Genomic DNA, 15,372 nt, shown 5'->3' on the forward strand with positions numbered 1-15,372 from the left:
ATTGTTTCCATAATCCTCATAATAATGGTGGACCAACCATAATGGTCCAAAGAGTAGGGACTTGTCCGTTCAGCTAATCTACATCTGACTCCAAGGTCTCTGTTCCTTCTGCTATAACATGTTGGGGATAGTCAGGTTCTTCCTTGTTTGGAGCGCCCCCTGGGACAAAGCAGAGCAGGGATGCCATCATAGTGTCGGTGGGAGGAGAGAGAAGAAAACGTCTACCTGGGGCAGATAAAGGGAGGAAGAGGATGACGATAGACAGGAGAGATACAAGAGAGATGGGGGGATGGCCAGGAATGTTGGCAGGGGGCCTGGTGACTGAACATCACTGGAGCTATGACAGTGAGCATGGTGCTGATGGTGAAGCCACCAGGCTGGTGGTAAAGAGAGTCCTGGTGAAGGTGGGTGATGGGAAGCAGGAGCCTTTTTCTCATCAGCACATCCAGGTGCCTCTAAGGCTAGGCAGGTGGAGGATGTGGCAGCAAAGGTACTGATGGGCTCTGAGCTGAAGACAATAAGGTGACGGTGGGGGGTGGGGGTGACAGTGGAAGTAGGTTTTTTGGGCAGAAGAGAACGTCCCCCCAACAGGGAGAAGAGAAGGAAGAGGAGGAAAAAGGAGGAGAGTGAGAGTCTCTGCCAAGCTCTTGAGAGTGCCAGGCAAGCAGTTCTTTATAGAAATTCCATAAATAAAAATGTAGCAAGCCAGTTCCTCAAATCAGTCATTTTCTCAGGCCTTTCTGTGTGCATTGGTTCCTTGTCTTGGAACATCCCCCATCTCTCCCCTCCCAGGGGCTCCTCATCCTTCCAGACTCAGCTAAAATGCCCCCTCCCAACCACCCAGAGAAGCTTTCCTGTCTGCACTAAGATGCCACCCCAGCCTCTCCCCCTCTCTCCTACATATCACTCAGAAGGTGGGGCACATTTTTAAATTATTGATTCCCTTTTCCTTTTGCTAATTACCAATCACAGTGGTTCCTAAACTTCATATTGGGGAGGAGGGGCACGTAGATCAAGTTGGTTTTATTTATCATATCCCCAGCACCCAGCAATGTGTCAGGCACAAAGTTGGTGCTCAATAATTGTTTGAAAGGTGGATGGATGAAGAAAGAAAGAAGGGAGGGAGAGAGGGGAAGGGGCAAGAGGAAGAGAGGGAGAGAGGAGAGGTAGAGGGAGGAAGGAAGGAAGGAAGGAAGGAAGGGAGGAAGAAGGGAGGAAAGAGGGAGTTAGGATATACCACTTCAGTTCTCTGTTACCCAAGGGCAAAGGGGTACCCAAGCAGGGAAAGAAAATGTCCCTGAACATTTCTTCCAGCAGTAACCTACTCCAAAGTAAGATTCTCAGTTTGGAAGCCTAGGCTGCAAGCCTGCACTAAATTGATTCTCCACTGGCTCTATCCACACCCAATCTCTCCTCCATTACTCAGGATAGTGAAGAACTGGCTGGAATTTGCATGTTGGATTCCGCATGTGCCTCTGAAATATGATTCAGTTCTCCTGAGAGCCGCTAGACTACACTCTAAGCTGGCTTCATAGAGTATTTATAACTGCCAAAACAACTTATTTCAAAAATAAACATGGTATTTTTAGCCCAATGTTGCTGATAACCTGCTTTGTAAAGTCACACACTCGGCTCAGAATCAGCAATATGTCTCCGGTCAGCCCCAGTTGCCAGAGTCATCTTCAGTCACTGGATGGACAGGACCAAGGCCTGGCCATCATCTCTAGATTGTCCATTACCCAGGATGGGCCGAGAAGCCTGGTTAGCCCACCTTGGAAGGCAGGGTTCACTCTCTGCCCCCTTCCCTCCCATGTTTTTGGACCCCCTCTGTAGGTGGCCACAGTGAGAATGGCAAAAGGGAAACAAGTGTGTGCATGAAGGGGGTGGGGATAACTCAAATGCCACTTTGGCAGATGTCAAGGGCAGCCCAAGAACAGAGGTGCGAAAAGAAGGCAGAAGGGAAGGAAACGGACAAAAGGCTCCAGCATGGCCAGAGGAGTTCGATCACCAGGGGTGTAGAGGACACCCCTGGGGTCTTCTGACCTTGGATCCAAAGCCTGTACACCTGAGACAGAGGTTTCTGGAAAGGGAAGCTTCAGTCTCCAATTCTCTTCAGTTCTTACCAACATTTTCCTCTCCCGCTGCTGCTGCTCTGTGATCAAGATTTTGGAGAAGCAAGTGTGGTAGAGAGAATATGCAAAAGCATCAGCATCAGACAGATTAGGCTTAAACTCCAGCTCGGCCCCCTAATAGCTGTGTGATCTTGGGCAACTTAATCAATCTCTCTTCATCTCAGGTTCCTCAACTATGAACTATGGAAAATAGTAGTACCTGACTTCCAAGGAGGTTGGAAGAATGAAATACTAATATTTATAAAGTGCCTGCCACATAGTAGGAATAAATGGGGACTCTTGTTTTCATTACCCTTTGGCCCCCTATCCCCAGTCCCTTTTATTATAAGTTCAGGGACAGGGTGGTTGAAGTCTGGACAAGGACTGCAAGAGGAGGGATGGACGCAAGAACTGTTGTTTGAGAGAGATCAACAGGACTGATGAGGACAACCGGGTCAAGCACCTGAGGCTGTGGTTTTGAATCCCACCTCTACAGTTTCCTAACTACATGGCTATGGCAAGTGTATTAGTTTCCTATAGCTGCTATAACAAATGACCACAGACTCAGTGGCTTAACACAACACAAATATATTCCCTTACTGTTCTGGAAGAAAGAAGTCCAAATCCAGTTTCCCTGACTAAAATCAAGATCTTGGCAAGGCTAGTTCCCTCTGAAGGCTCAGGGGGAAATCCATTTCCTGGCCTTTTTCAGTTTCTTTTTTTTTTTTTTTTTAAATATGGAACGCTTCACGAATTTGCGTGTCATCCTTGCTCAGGGGCCATGCTAATCTTCTCTGTATCGTTCCAATTTTAGTATATGTGCTGCCGAAGCGAGCACCTTTTTCAGTTTCTAGTGGCCAGCTGTAGTCCTTGGCTTGTGGCCTCCTCTTCCTCTATCTTCAAAGAACATCATTCCAATCTCTCCTCTGTCATCACAGCACCTTGTCCTCTGACTCTGACCCTCCTTTTCCCCTCTCATAAGAACCCTTGTGATTATACTGGGCTCACCTGGACAATCCAAGATGATCTCACCATCTCAAGAATTTTAATTAATCACATCTACAAAGTCCCTTTTGCCATATAAGTCAATATTCACAGGTTCCGGAGACCAGGACATGGACTTGGCCGGGGGGGGGGGGGGCAGGGGGGGGTGTGGATTATTCAGCCTACCACTGTCAGTGAATTAATTTCTCTGAGACCTGTGGTCTCTACCTGTAAAAAGGAAATTATACCAATTATGATGGTTAATTTTACATGTCAACCTGGTATTTGGTCAAACACAGTCTAAATGTCACTGGGAAGGTGTTTTTTTCAAGGAGATTAACATTCAAATCAGTAGACTTTGAGTAAAGCAAATTGCCCTCCATAATATGAGTGAGAATCATCCAATCAGTCAAAAACCTCAAGAGAGGGGTACCTGGGTGGCTCAGAGAGTTAAGCGTCAGACTCTTGATTTCAGCTCAGGTCATGATCTCACAGTTCATGAGATTGAGCCCGACTTCTGGCTCTATGCTGACAGCATGGAGCCTGCTTTGGATTCTCTCTCTCCCTCTCTCTCTCTGCCTCTCTCTCTCACTCTCTTTCTGTCTCAAAATAAAAAAAAAACTTAAACATTTTTTTAAAAAAAACTTCAAGAGAAAAAAAAAGACTGGAGCACCTGGGTGGCTCAGTCGGTTAGGTATCTGACTTTGGCTCAGGTCATGGTCTCACGGTTCACAAGTTTGAGTCCTGCGTCGGGCTCTGTGCTGACAGCTCAGGAGCCTGCTTCTGATTCTGTGTCTCCCTCTCTCTCTGCCCCTTCCCTGTTCATGCTCTGTCTCTCAAAAATAAATAAACATTAAAAAAAAATGTTTTTAAGAGCAAAAAAGACTGATTTCCCCTGACAAAGAAGGAGTTCTGCCTCCAGACCGCCTTTGGATTCTGGCTGCAACATTAGCCATTCCCTGGGTCTCCAGCCTGCCAGCCTATCCTACAAATCTTGGACTTGTTAGCCTCCACAAATATAAGCCCTGATTCCTTCTAAAGTAAATTATGTATGTGTGTATATATGTGTGTATATATATGTATGTGTATATACACATACATGTGTATGTGTATGTCTGTATGTATACACATCCTATTGGTTCTGCTTCTCTGGAGAACCCTGCCTAATATACCTACCTTTGAGGCATTCTTGTCCAGCTTAAATGACATGAAATATGTACAATGTTCAACACAGTGCCCAGCACACGAAGATTGATAGACATTAATTGTGGTGGCTGTGCCTTTTTTTAACACAAAGAAAAGATGCCTCCCACTGTGAGTTATGATTATGCCACACTGGACATAGGGTTAGGTGTGGAGGGAAGACGAACCAAGATCAGGTCTAATGGCTCTTTAGAAACTTCCCTATAACCTGGAATGGAAACTCCTCAGGGCACTTCCTGTGGTCCGCTCTTTATCCTAAATTAGGGTTGCGCCCTGAGGGAGTCATTTCCTATGAAGAAAAGATGAGTTGAGAGCTCTGAACAAGCCACCACCCCTGGATATGGCCTGCAGCCTCCATGCTATAGACATGGTCCTGGGAATGGAGACAAGAAGCCAACAAAGCCAGAGAGCTTTGCCTGAAAGGAAATGTCCTGAAGTCCTGCCTCTCATCACCTGGTGGGGGCAGCACTAAGTACCAAGCCTGCCAACCTCAGAGATGAAGGCGACCTCCCACATGAGCAATCCATTTCTTTGCTGACCCAGTGAAAGAGACAGAAGGAGGAAAGGAGGGCATGGGAAAAGAAAGTCCCAGCATCCATGTGTGGGCAGTGCTACAGTTGGCGATGCCTATACTCAAGACGTACTCAGAACATCACACTACAAAACTGGTCAGAGTTATCCTACCGCTGACATTTAAAGAGGAAACTTGTTCAAAGATCAACAGGGACACACCTTCAGGCATACTCTTTGGGTTTTCATATTTTAACAGCGACTCAGCTTGGAAGGTACCACAAGTCTCCCCTTCAGTGGGAGTCACAGAAGTTCAAGTTCACTGAGCTGTGGCAGGCAACGGTGTCTTAAGTTCAAACAGTGTGGCAATTTGCATGGTAATTTACATTGCAACCCTTTGTCCCCCTGTCATCCCCAAGAAGCCCTCCCAAAAGTTGAAGGAAAGCAGCTCAAATGTTTACAGCCTGCTTGACACACTGTGATTTCACCCCTCCCCTTGCCAGACAGAAGGAGAGGGGACAGAGGGTGTGGGTTTTATTGTGCAGGCTGGCATTCTTTGACATCGTTCAGTAGAAAGACTGGAATAAAGACGGAGTTAAGTCTTACATCTGCATTGTAAGGAAACCTAACATCGGAAACTATTTGTGATTAGCTAGACGTTAACCTTTCAAGTAGTAATAAAAATGATGTGTTCCATTGGTATAATGCTCTTCGCTTTCCAAAATATATTTCCATTTATTGTCTCTGACAGAGAAAAGAAAGTTCTATATTAGAAGTGTTATGGACTGAATGCTTGTGTGTCTCTCCCAAATTTCATATGTAGAAGCCTCAACCCCCAGAGTGATGGTATTTGGAGGTGGGGCCTTTGGGAGGTGTAGATGAGATCATGAGGGTGAGGTCCTCCAGATGGAGTTATTGCCCTTGTAAGAGGAGACCACAGTGCTGGCTCGCTCTCCCCCACCCTCTCTCTACTCCATGTGAGGATATGGCAAGAAAGCAGCCATCTGCAAGCCAGGAAGAGAGCCTTCACCAAGAGCTTCACCATACTGGCACCCTGACCTTGGACTTCCAGCCACTAAAAGTGTAAAAAATAAATGCCTGTTGTTTTAGCCACCCAGTCTGTGGTAGCTCAAAAACCCATGGTTCTGATCTCAAATTTTAACATATCCAATTATCTTATTTAGCCCAAATAAGCAGATTTTTAGCTATTTAGAGCCTGCCTGCTCTGCATAGCCAACATCTGCTAGCCATAGATAAGATAAGCCCCGAGGCTATAAAGACCCCCAGCCACTGCTGCTTTGGGGAGCTCTCCGACACAGGCCAGGCTGCTGAGTGACATCATCTAGATACCTAAACCACCCCCAATCCCCCAGTCCCCCCAACCCCTCTCTAAGTAGTGACTCCCATGTCGTAGCCTCTGGACAATCTCATGCTAGGAGGGACTTCTTCCACATTCAAATCTGTCACAGTGTCACCCAAATAAAGCCTGTGTAGACCTGCCCCCTCCTGATCATATCTTTTTCCTCAATCAGCCCCCAAATCCCTCAAATTCTCCACAACCAGGGTCTCAAGGAGTGAAGTCAATACACGCATGGCCTAAACCTACCATGATACGAGTCTAGGAAGCAGCAAATACTGAGTCCAACAGGCAGCAGCCACAGGCTCAGAAGACCACTCCACAGCTAGATCCTTACAAGAGATTATACCAGGGGAGGCTCCAACCTCCCTAGAGGCAGGGCCAGCAAATGCCAGGCTGAATGTCAGGACTCCAGACAAGTAGAGAACTGTGCAAGGAGGGAAAACAAAGAAGAATCCACGCATCATGGTTGGGAGAATGGGGGGCTCACGCCTTTCCTCAGAGGTACAGTGGTTACAGCCAAGGCTAGGGCAAAGCTGGGGCCTGATGTCTGCCTCACCACCAGATATTGTTACATATCAGGCACTTAGAGAGAGTCTTTGGGATGGCAGGATGATGGTGCTGCAGATGATGATGATGGTGGTGATGGTGATGGTGGTGATGATGATAATGGTGGTGGTGGTGGTGATGGTGATGATGACAATGGTGGTGGTGGTGGTGGTGATGATGGTGGTGATGATGATGATGGTGGTGGTGGTGGTGCTGGTAGTGATGATGGTGGTGATGATAATGGTGGTGGTGGTGGTAATGGTGGTGATGATAATGGTGGTGGTGGTGGTGGTGGTGGTGGTGGTGGTGATGGTGGTGATGATAATGGTGGTGGTGGTGGTGGTGATGGTGGTGATGATGATGATGGTGGTGGTGGTGGTAATGGTGGTGATGATAATGGTGGTGGTGGTGGTGGTGATGATGGTGATGGTGGTGGTGGTGGTGATGGTGGTGATGATAATGGTGGTGGTGGTGGTGCTGGTAGTGATGGTGGTGGTGATGGTGGTGGTGGTGATGATAATGCCGGTGATGATCATGACGATGATTATGGCAATCATAATAATGATGATGGCGATCCTTATGATGATGCTGATAATCACGGTGATGATGCTGATGGTCATGGTGATGAAGACAATGGTAATAATGGTGACGGTGATGATGGTCCTGATGGAGATGATAATGGTAACTAACAGGTATTAAGCAGGCATTGACTTCCCAGGCATTGCGTTCAGCACTTAACACGTATTATTTAATTTAATCCTCACGGCAACCCTGTCAGGCTGTTTTCCTTCCATTTCACATATGAAAACACTGAGTCTCGGAGAGGTTAAGAAAATTGTGCAAAAAAATGTTGGAATCAGAACTCAACCCCAGGCAGCATTCCCCAGCTCCATACTCTTCTCCCAAACTATCACAGAAAAACAGAAAAGGCAAAATTTGTTCCATGTCCCATTTTAAAAGTTTCCAAAACCACACAGTCTCCCAGGAAAGAAAAAGACGGGCACCTGGGAGGCTCAGTCGGTTGGGCGTCTGACTTCCACTCGGGTCATGATCTCATGGTTGGTGGGTTCATGCCCCGCATCGGGCTCTGCACTGACAGCTCAGAGCCTGGAGCCTGCTTGGGATTCTGTGTCTCCCTCTCTCTCTACCCCTCCCCCACTTGCACTCTGTCTCTCTCTGTCTCTTGAAAATAAATAAATGTTTTAAAAAAAGAAAAAGAAACACCAAATATACAACACACGAAGGTGCTTCTAACATTAAAGAGGCTTAAAGCTAAGAACGTGTATCTCCATGACCCCTGAACATCCAGGGTGCAAAATGAACATTTCAGTCCCCTGTGCAGATGTGCAGGCTGTTGGAAGGCAGGACTGTTGCTTCTACGCTGTGGGCAACACACAGAGTAGGGCTGTATAAAAAGCATGGCATCATTTCATATAAAAGAAGAGCATTAGGAATTAATCCACCCAGGAATAACAAGTTAAAAACATGCATTTTGAAAAGGCACACACAGCCCGTGACAGCATCAACCAACCTGTCAGAAGTATAAGTGGATAGAAAATTCTACCTTTCCATTAATGGCAGGGTACTTTGTTTTACTTTCAAATGCCTCAAAAAACAACCTGCTCAAGGTGGGTGGTGAGTTATGTTTTGTACCCTCTGGGAAACTGGAAACTCAGGAAAGACACTCATGGTTTCACAAAACAGTTCCTGGTGAAAGCCAAGTAAAAATGCAAAGGCCAACAAAACCTAGCCCTGAACCAGAGGTTTGTGCCTCTCTCTGTGATCTGGAAAGATGAAAGGAAAGGCCTCCTTTATAAAAAGCCCAGTGCAACTATAAGAAGTTGACATCAACCTGCAATGTAATTAAGACACAGTTCTATTCATTCCTATCATCATCCATTTTCTCATGTCCATCTTACTCAACTACATTAGAAGCTCCCTGAAGCCAGGGATTATATGACTCATGGCTCTAATTTCCCCTCTAGCGACTAGTGCAGAAGCTATGCAGCATGGCCCCCAGCTGATCTAGCAATGAACGTCTTACACCCACACTGGAGGCTCCTCAGTTCACTTGGAGCCAAAGATTATCATTATTGAGTCTGCTCATTGTTCTCATATTGAGCGGATAACTGCAAACTAAATCATAATTTCCCTTAGCAACAATCTTGTGATCGGGAGTTCCGTTGCTAATCAAGAATTCAGCATCAAATCAATCATAAATATGACTACAATCCTTTAAATAGAATCCACAATCACTTTAAAAAGTAAAATTATTCTCCAAGTAGGAGAACTTTCAAGCTTGGGAAGACCTGACAGGTTGCTTCCGTCAACTCCCTTTGCTCCCCACACACAGAAGTGGAAGCCCTGGAATGGTGAGCCACACAAAGCCACCCAATGGGTGAGGGGCAGAGTCAGAATTTGACTTCCAGTCTGTGGGGTTTTCTTCACAACACCCTACTGTGCCACCTTGGGAATCTTATAAGATTGGCATGAATGTATCATCTTCATTCATTTAATGAGGGGCCCCAACGTACCCATTTCAAAAGTCCAATGCTACTATAGCATAATCAAAATTCCCCAAAGTGGTCTTCCTAATGTTCATCTCACCAAATGTTAGCATGTGCTGTGCCAGAGACTCACTCGTGATTTTAGCCTTTACTCCCACCCTTCTGCACTGAATTATGGAAAATCTAGGACCCCCCAAACTACATTTTGCAGATCCCCTTGCCAATGGGCTTCCAGTTCAATTCTGCATGAGGGAATGTGAAGGAATGGAAGGTGATTCAAAGATGGGAGGATGCATTCATTTTCTACTGCTGCCATAACAATTTACCACCAACTCAGTGGTTTAAAACAATACTCATTGGGGTGTCTGGGTGGCTCAGTCAGTTTAGCATCCAACTCTTGATTTCAGCTCAGGTCATGATCTCACAGTTTGTGAGTTCAACACCACGTCGGGCTTTGTGCTAACAGCTCAGATTCTGCTTGGGATTCTCTCTCTCTCCCTCTCTCTCATCCCCTCCCCCACCTCCCTCTCTCAAAAAAAATAAATAAATATCTTTTAAAAATATAAAACAACCTCATTTTTAATCTCATGGTTCTGCAGGTCAGAAAACCAGGATACTCCACTGGGTTCTCTGCTTAGGGACTGACAAGACCAAGATCAAGGTGTTGGCCAGCCTGGACTCTTCTCTGGAGGCTCCAGTGGAGGCTCTAGTCCAGCCTCATTCAGCTTGTTGGCAGAGTTCTTTCCTGACACTGTAGGACTGAGGTCCCTGAGATTTCCTTGCTGGCTGTCAGCCAGCAATCATTCTCAGCTTCCAGAGGCTGCCCACATCCCTCGGCTCCTGGCCCCCTTCATCGTCAAAGGCAGTGATGACAGATTGAATCCTCCCATGCTTCAACTTTCTCTGACTTCTCATTCTGGCTTCCTCTTCTACTTTTAAGGGTTCATGAGATCACACAGGGTCTGTGTGGTAACCCAGGATAAGCTTCCTGTCGTAAGGTCAGCTGATTAGTAACCTTAGTTATATCTGTAAAGTCCCTTTCACCATGTGATGTGACAGACTCACAGGCTTGACACCAAGAGTTAGATATCTTGGGGAGCAGAATTCTGCCTATCACAGAGGGCCACATCCTCCAGGAAACAGCTGTGGGCTCCAAGGTCCTTGCACAGATCCAGCTGTCACAGCTCAAGCCACTTGCATCATCCTGGTTCCTATCTCCCCAGTGTCCCCACCACCTGCTGTGTCCCACCATGCCCTATGCCCCGTTGGCAGTCTCAGCATCCTGTGGGTTACCCCTAGGGTTGCAGAAGCAAGTGTGCCCCACGTTGTGATAACACCACATCTACACTTTCGGGTTGCAGCTACTCCCTACAGCTGTGAATCTCTGGGTCACAATACCTTTTAAGCTTTTCCAGCTCACCCAGAACTTTTTCAACTAGATCTATATAGTCGATCCTCTCTGAATTATCTAGCTTATTTTCAGCTTCTTGAGTAGACTCTGACTGGTGGAGGTGCCATACCACAAAAGGGCCCCGTGACCATGGGACACACAAACTACATCTCCCAGACTCCCTTGCCAATGTGCTCACTCACAGGTAAACAGTGTTCCTCCCTGCAGCTCTTCTCAGAGCATTGACTATGTGAATGGGCATTGTGAATACCCAAGAAGGGGACCTAGCACACAGCATCACTGTTTCTCAAACAGTTTTTACCAAGGAATCCTTGTTTTATAAAGCATCTTTCGCACCTAGAGCTTGTGGAACGTTAAGAAACACTGGAATAGTTAAGACCTTCTTGAGTTATCATGTTAGCTCTAATCAGCACTACATCCCTGATTAACAAAAATTATATTTTCCAGATTAGGCTAGCATTTGGAGTCGATCTTGGATGCCTTAACGCTGATAGGTTAAGTTTGTTTTCTCCATCAGTTTCCTGTAGGCCACCTTTCTCCAGGCATCGAAAGTCACTCCAAAATGTAAATGAGAAAGTCATTCTCAAAATCCGCCTTTGGTGAAGAGAACTCACAGGTGAAGGCCAGGTTTCCTTCCAGCTCTTGGCTTTAGGAGTGTCAACCGTGAGTGTGTGTAAAGCAGGCTTCCTTTTCCTTCCTGTTCTTGCTTCTCCTGATGTTGTTTTTCTCCTGCTTCTGCTCCCCACCCACCTCCACCGCTTCCCTCGCCTGCCTCCCGCACCCCAAGAATAGCCGAGGTACCTGGTATCAAAGACGATCCCAAAGGAGAAACAGAACAGAGAAGGAGCCGCAAAAGGCCCTACAACAGAACAAGGGTTAAGTGATCTACTCCCGCTTTGATGAATTCTCATACAGTCATTAAAAATGATAATTACGATGACTTTGCTACAACATGGAAAAAATGCTTATGATATAATTAATGCTAAGTGGAAAAATGCAGAACACAAAATGATAGCTACACTATGATTACGATTATTTAAATTATATGTTCGCAGGGACAAAAACTGGAAGGGATCACGGAAAAAATAAAAACCATTTAATTTGTCAGGGATGACAGTGGTAATATGGGTGCATTTTTCTCTTTATATTCGGCTAATGGTTCTGTAACACTGAGCAAGTTTTGAAAAACTAAAATAAAAACCAGACTTAAGAATGTGTGGAAGTGAGACAGGAGAGGCCGTCATTCTTGTTTGCCTGAGGGTGAGAAAGGAGGAAGCGTCTGGATAGGAATAGTCAACCTGTTTTTTATATCAAAATGCAATTTGATTTCTTGCTGGTTAGAAAACAGATTACCATGTTCCTAAGCAAACACCTAGGCCTGCTTGGGAAAGCCGACTCTATGTTACTAAGGATTGGGGCTCTAATGTAAAGGGTGATTCCATCCTCCCTAAATGGGCCTTGAAGGTCACTGTGGAAGGAAAATAACAAGAAGAGAACAGGCTTCCTGCCAAGTAGGGCTAGGCACTGAGAACCGGGAAGAAGGACTGGCAGAAAGGAACCTGAATGGGACCCAATCATGCAAGGTCACATTCCAGAAGGTTATCAAAGAAGGTCTGCAGCAAGGAGATGCCATGGGAAGGATTGCACCTGCACCCATGGGTCCCAAGGATCTCACCAGTCGACTATCCCAAACTCGTGTTGGGGGCCACTCATCCACCTGCCCTGAGAGAGCCCACCTATGGTGGTCCAGCTGTGGTGTGAGTGTCACAGTGCACTTCCTGAGCCTGGGGCCTTAGGATCTGTGGACTTTACTAGTCAGTGGAAGGGCCCCTGGGCCACACTGAACATATAGAACATTCGGAGCTGGGCAGAGGGGAGCACAGGCTGGATAAGGTAGAGTGAGAGTTGGATGCACTTCTGGTCAGGGAGGCAGGGTGAACCTGTAACAGTGAGCAGGGCTCCTCTAACTAAACTTTGGAGAACAAGGCAGCCTCAAGAAACATGTCTGGAAACACCCTGTGGGGCAGGGTAGTTCTCCAAAGCCAGACAGTGGGAAGGGAGGGCGAGAGAAGAGGGCTTGCTCCAGGCCTGTGGGAGCCTGGCCAAGGGGACAAGTGTGCTGGTAGGCCCTAGGAGCAAGAGTTCTGTGACAGCCAGCAGAGCACGAGCCAGAACCTGAGAATATGCTACCTTACGTGGCAAGAGGGACTTTGCAGATTGATTAAGGTTAGAGACCCCAAAATGGGGAAATTATCTGATGAGCCCGATGCAATCACAAGTGTCCTTAAGAGAGTGAAGCAGAAAGGTCAGAGTCAGAGGATGTGTGACAACAGAAGCAAAAGTCAGGGTGATGTGAGGCCATAGACAAGGAATTTGGGCATCCTCTAGAAGCTGGGGAAGGCAAGGAAACAGGTTCTCCCCTAAAGCCTTTAGAAAGAAGGCAGCCCACTAATATATTGAGTTTAGCCCAGGAGGACTGATTTTGGACTTCTGACCTCCAGAACTGTAAGATAACAAATTTGTGTTGTATGAAGCCACTATGTTCATGGGGTTTTGTTACAGCAACAACAGGAGACTAATAACAGCAGTTAAAAACAAAAGCTCCAGGGGAAAAAAAAAAACAGGTAGTGGTCTCTGAACTCCAGCTCCTGCTAGTCCTGGCAGTTGGGGGACACTTGGTAATGTTAGATAATAATTTACACAGAGAACATAGACTTCCAGGCAGCACTCAGCTTGTCAGACATTTGTTCCCACCTGATACAAGTAAAAACACATTGAGTCCTGTGTGTGTGTGTGTGTGTGTTTGTGTGTGTGTGTGTGTATACATATATGCATATATATATACACACATAGATATATATACCAGACCTTGCATGACGTGCCTGACGTACGCTACGTCAATGAATTCTCAGAAAATCTCAATGATGTGGGTTCAATTGGCATCACCATTTTACAGATGTGGAAACTGAGGCTCAGGCAGGTGAAGTCATGTATCAAAAAAGGGGAACTGGGATTTGAACATGGGCTGCCTGACTACAGGGCCTGAGCACTGAGCCACTGTATGATGCTGTGTCATGAAAAGAAAAGGACATTCACTCCACTCTGTGGGGCAGAGAGAACATATATCCTGTGCTGCTCTCCTGAATTGACTACCTGGGGATGTCTATACGGTAGCAAGTGCACACGCAAAGGACTGCCTTTCTAGAACTACAAACCATGAGCTCCGTACAGCCTAGACAAGACATTCTCCTGGGCCTTAAAGACTAACTATAATGATCTAAATGTCCAAGAATTTAAGGGATTGATTGATTAAATCATGGTTCATTGATGCAATAAAATACTAGGCAGCTTTTTTTAAAGATGATGTAGATGATGTGGAACTGTATGTATTGACATGGAGGGATGTTCCTAATACATCATGAAGTCTAAAAAGCAAGTCACTAAATAGTACACACAGCATGAGCACACATACACACAGAGAGGAAAAGTCTAGAAATACATATACAGAAGGCATTAACAGTAATTATCTCTGTGTGTAAGGCATAAGAATACAGGTGATTTAGTTTCTTTCTTCCTGCTTGCTTATCTTTTTTGTAAATTTTCCACAATAAAAAGAAATTGTTGGGAAAATGCTTAAACGTGAGGAAAATGAACCTTAATAATGGCAAGCAAAAACGTGCAATGATAAAAAATGCTATGAAGTACCTATTTCCTAGCGACCAAGTCTTGATACGTTTATATAAATTTGAATCTCCCTACCAGTCAGTGTTGACTAAGGACTGCAGTCCCCATTGTTTTAGATTTTTTTGTAACTGAGGCTCAGAGAGATTAATTTGCCCCCAAAGCCACCCAAACTGGAGCCATCGGACTGGGACTTAACCCAGATCTGTGCAGTTCCAAATCAGGCGTTCTCTCCACTATGTGACTCTAATCTTTTACCACCAGTACCATGAGATTTCCAGGCAAGCAGAAAAATAGCAGAAATCCATGTGGACCAGAGGGTGTGGAGGGAAGAAATGAGGATAGGCAAGGGCAAGAGTGTGTTACTCACTACTCCTGTACTTTGGAGTAGGTCTCCCAACCTTGGCACACTGACATTTGGGGCACAATAATTCTTTGTTGTAGGAGGAGCAGGGAACAGTCTGTGCAATGCAGGATGGTTAACAATATCCCTGGCCTTTACCCACTAGATGTAGCAATCTGTGACAACAAAAATGTCTCCAGACACACCACCAAATATCCCCTGAAGGCCAAATCAACCCTTGGTGAAGAACACTGCCCTGGAGAATTGTTACCACCAGAATGATATCGGGGTGGGTCCAGCACGTCATTTGTTATTTACCATATATATTCACGCCTCAATCAAACATACAGTTCATGCCACTAATCTGTCCTTCTCAAGGAATCCTTCAGCCCTTACATATTTTGAGATTTGATAGCTCCTTCGGGCGTCATTAAAGACAAATGTCCGAATTGGTGAGCCCCAAGTGACATCTGTGGCCATTATCCTGATCTCCAGAAGGAACAGGAAGTTGAGGTGCACCCCTTCAAGAATGGCTCTGCAATGGGCCTTCTTTCTGCCACCCTCTTGTGGGGGTTCATCCATGCCCCTGCACTCCCTAAATTAAAAGTTAAGGGAAGCTGGTTTTCTCTTGTAAATACCAAGCTGTGCAGTCATTACAAGCTTGCTTGGAGATAATCAGGGCTGACACTCGCTGTACGTGCAGGGTTTATTGGAGA

The 15,372-nt window shown here is 45.8% G+C and overlaps 1 non-coding gene across 1 annotated transcript; it reads right to left on the minus strand.

The window, feature by feature from the left end:
• Nucleotides 1-2,842: 2,842 nt before the first annotated feature.
• On the minus strand, nucleotides 2,843-2,949 carry LOC132674311 (U6 spliceosomal RNA). The gene has a single exon (XR_009608486.1). It is a non-coding gene; the product is annotated as a U6 spliceosomal RNA (small nuclear RNA).
• Between the last annotated feature and the right edge of the window lie 12,423 nt (nucleotides 2,950-15,372).

Source organism: Panthera onca, chromosome C1 (genome assembly GCF_046562875.1).
Source record: "Panthera onca isolate mPanOnc1 chromosome C1, mPanOnc1 haplotype 2, whole genome shotgun sequence".
NCBI classification, from domain to species: Eukaryota; Metazoa; Chordata; class Mammalia; order Carnivora; family Felidae; genus Panthera; species Panthera onca.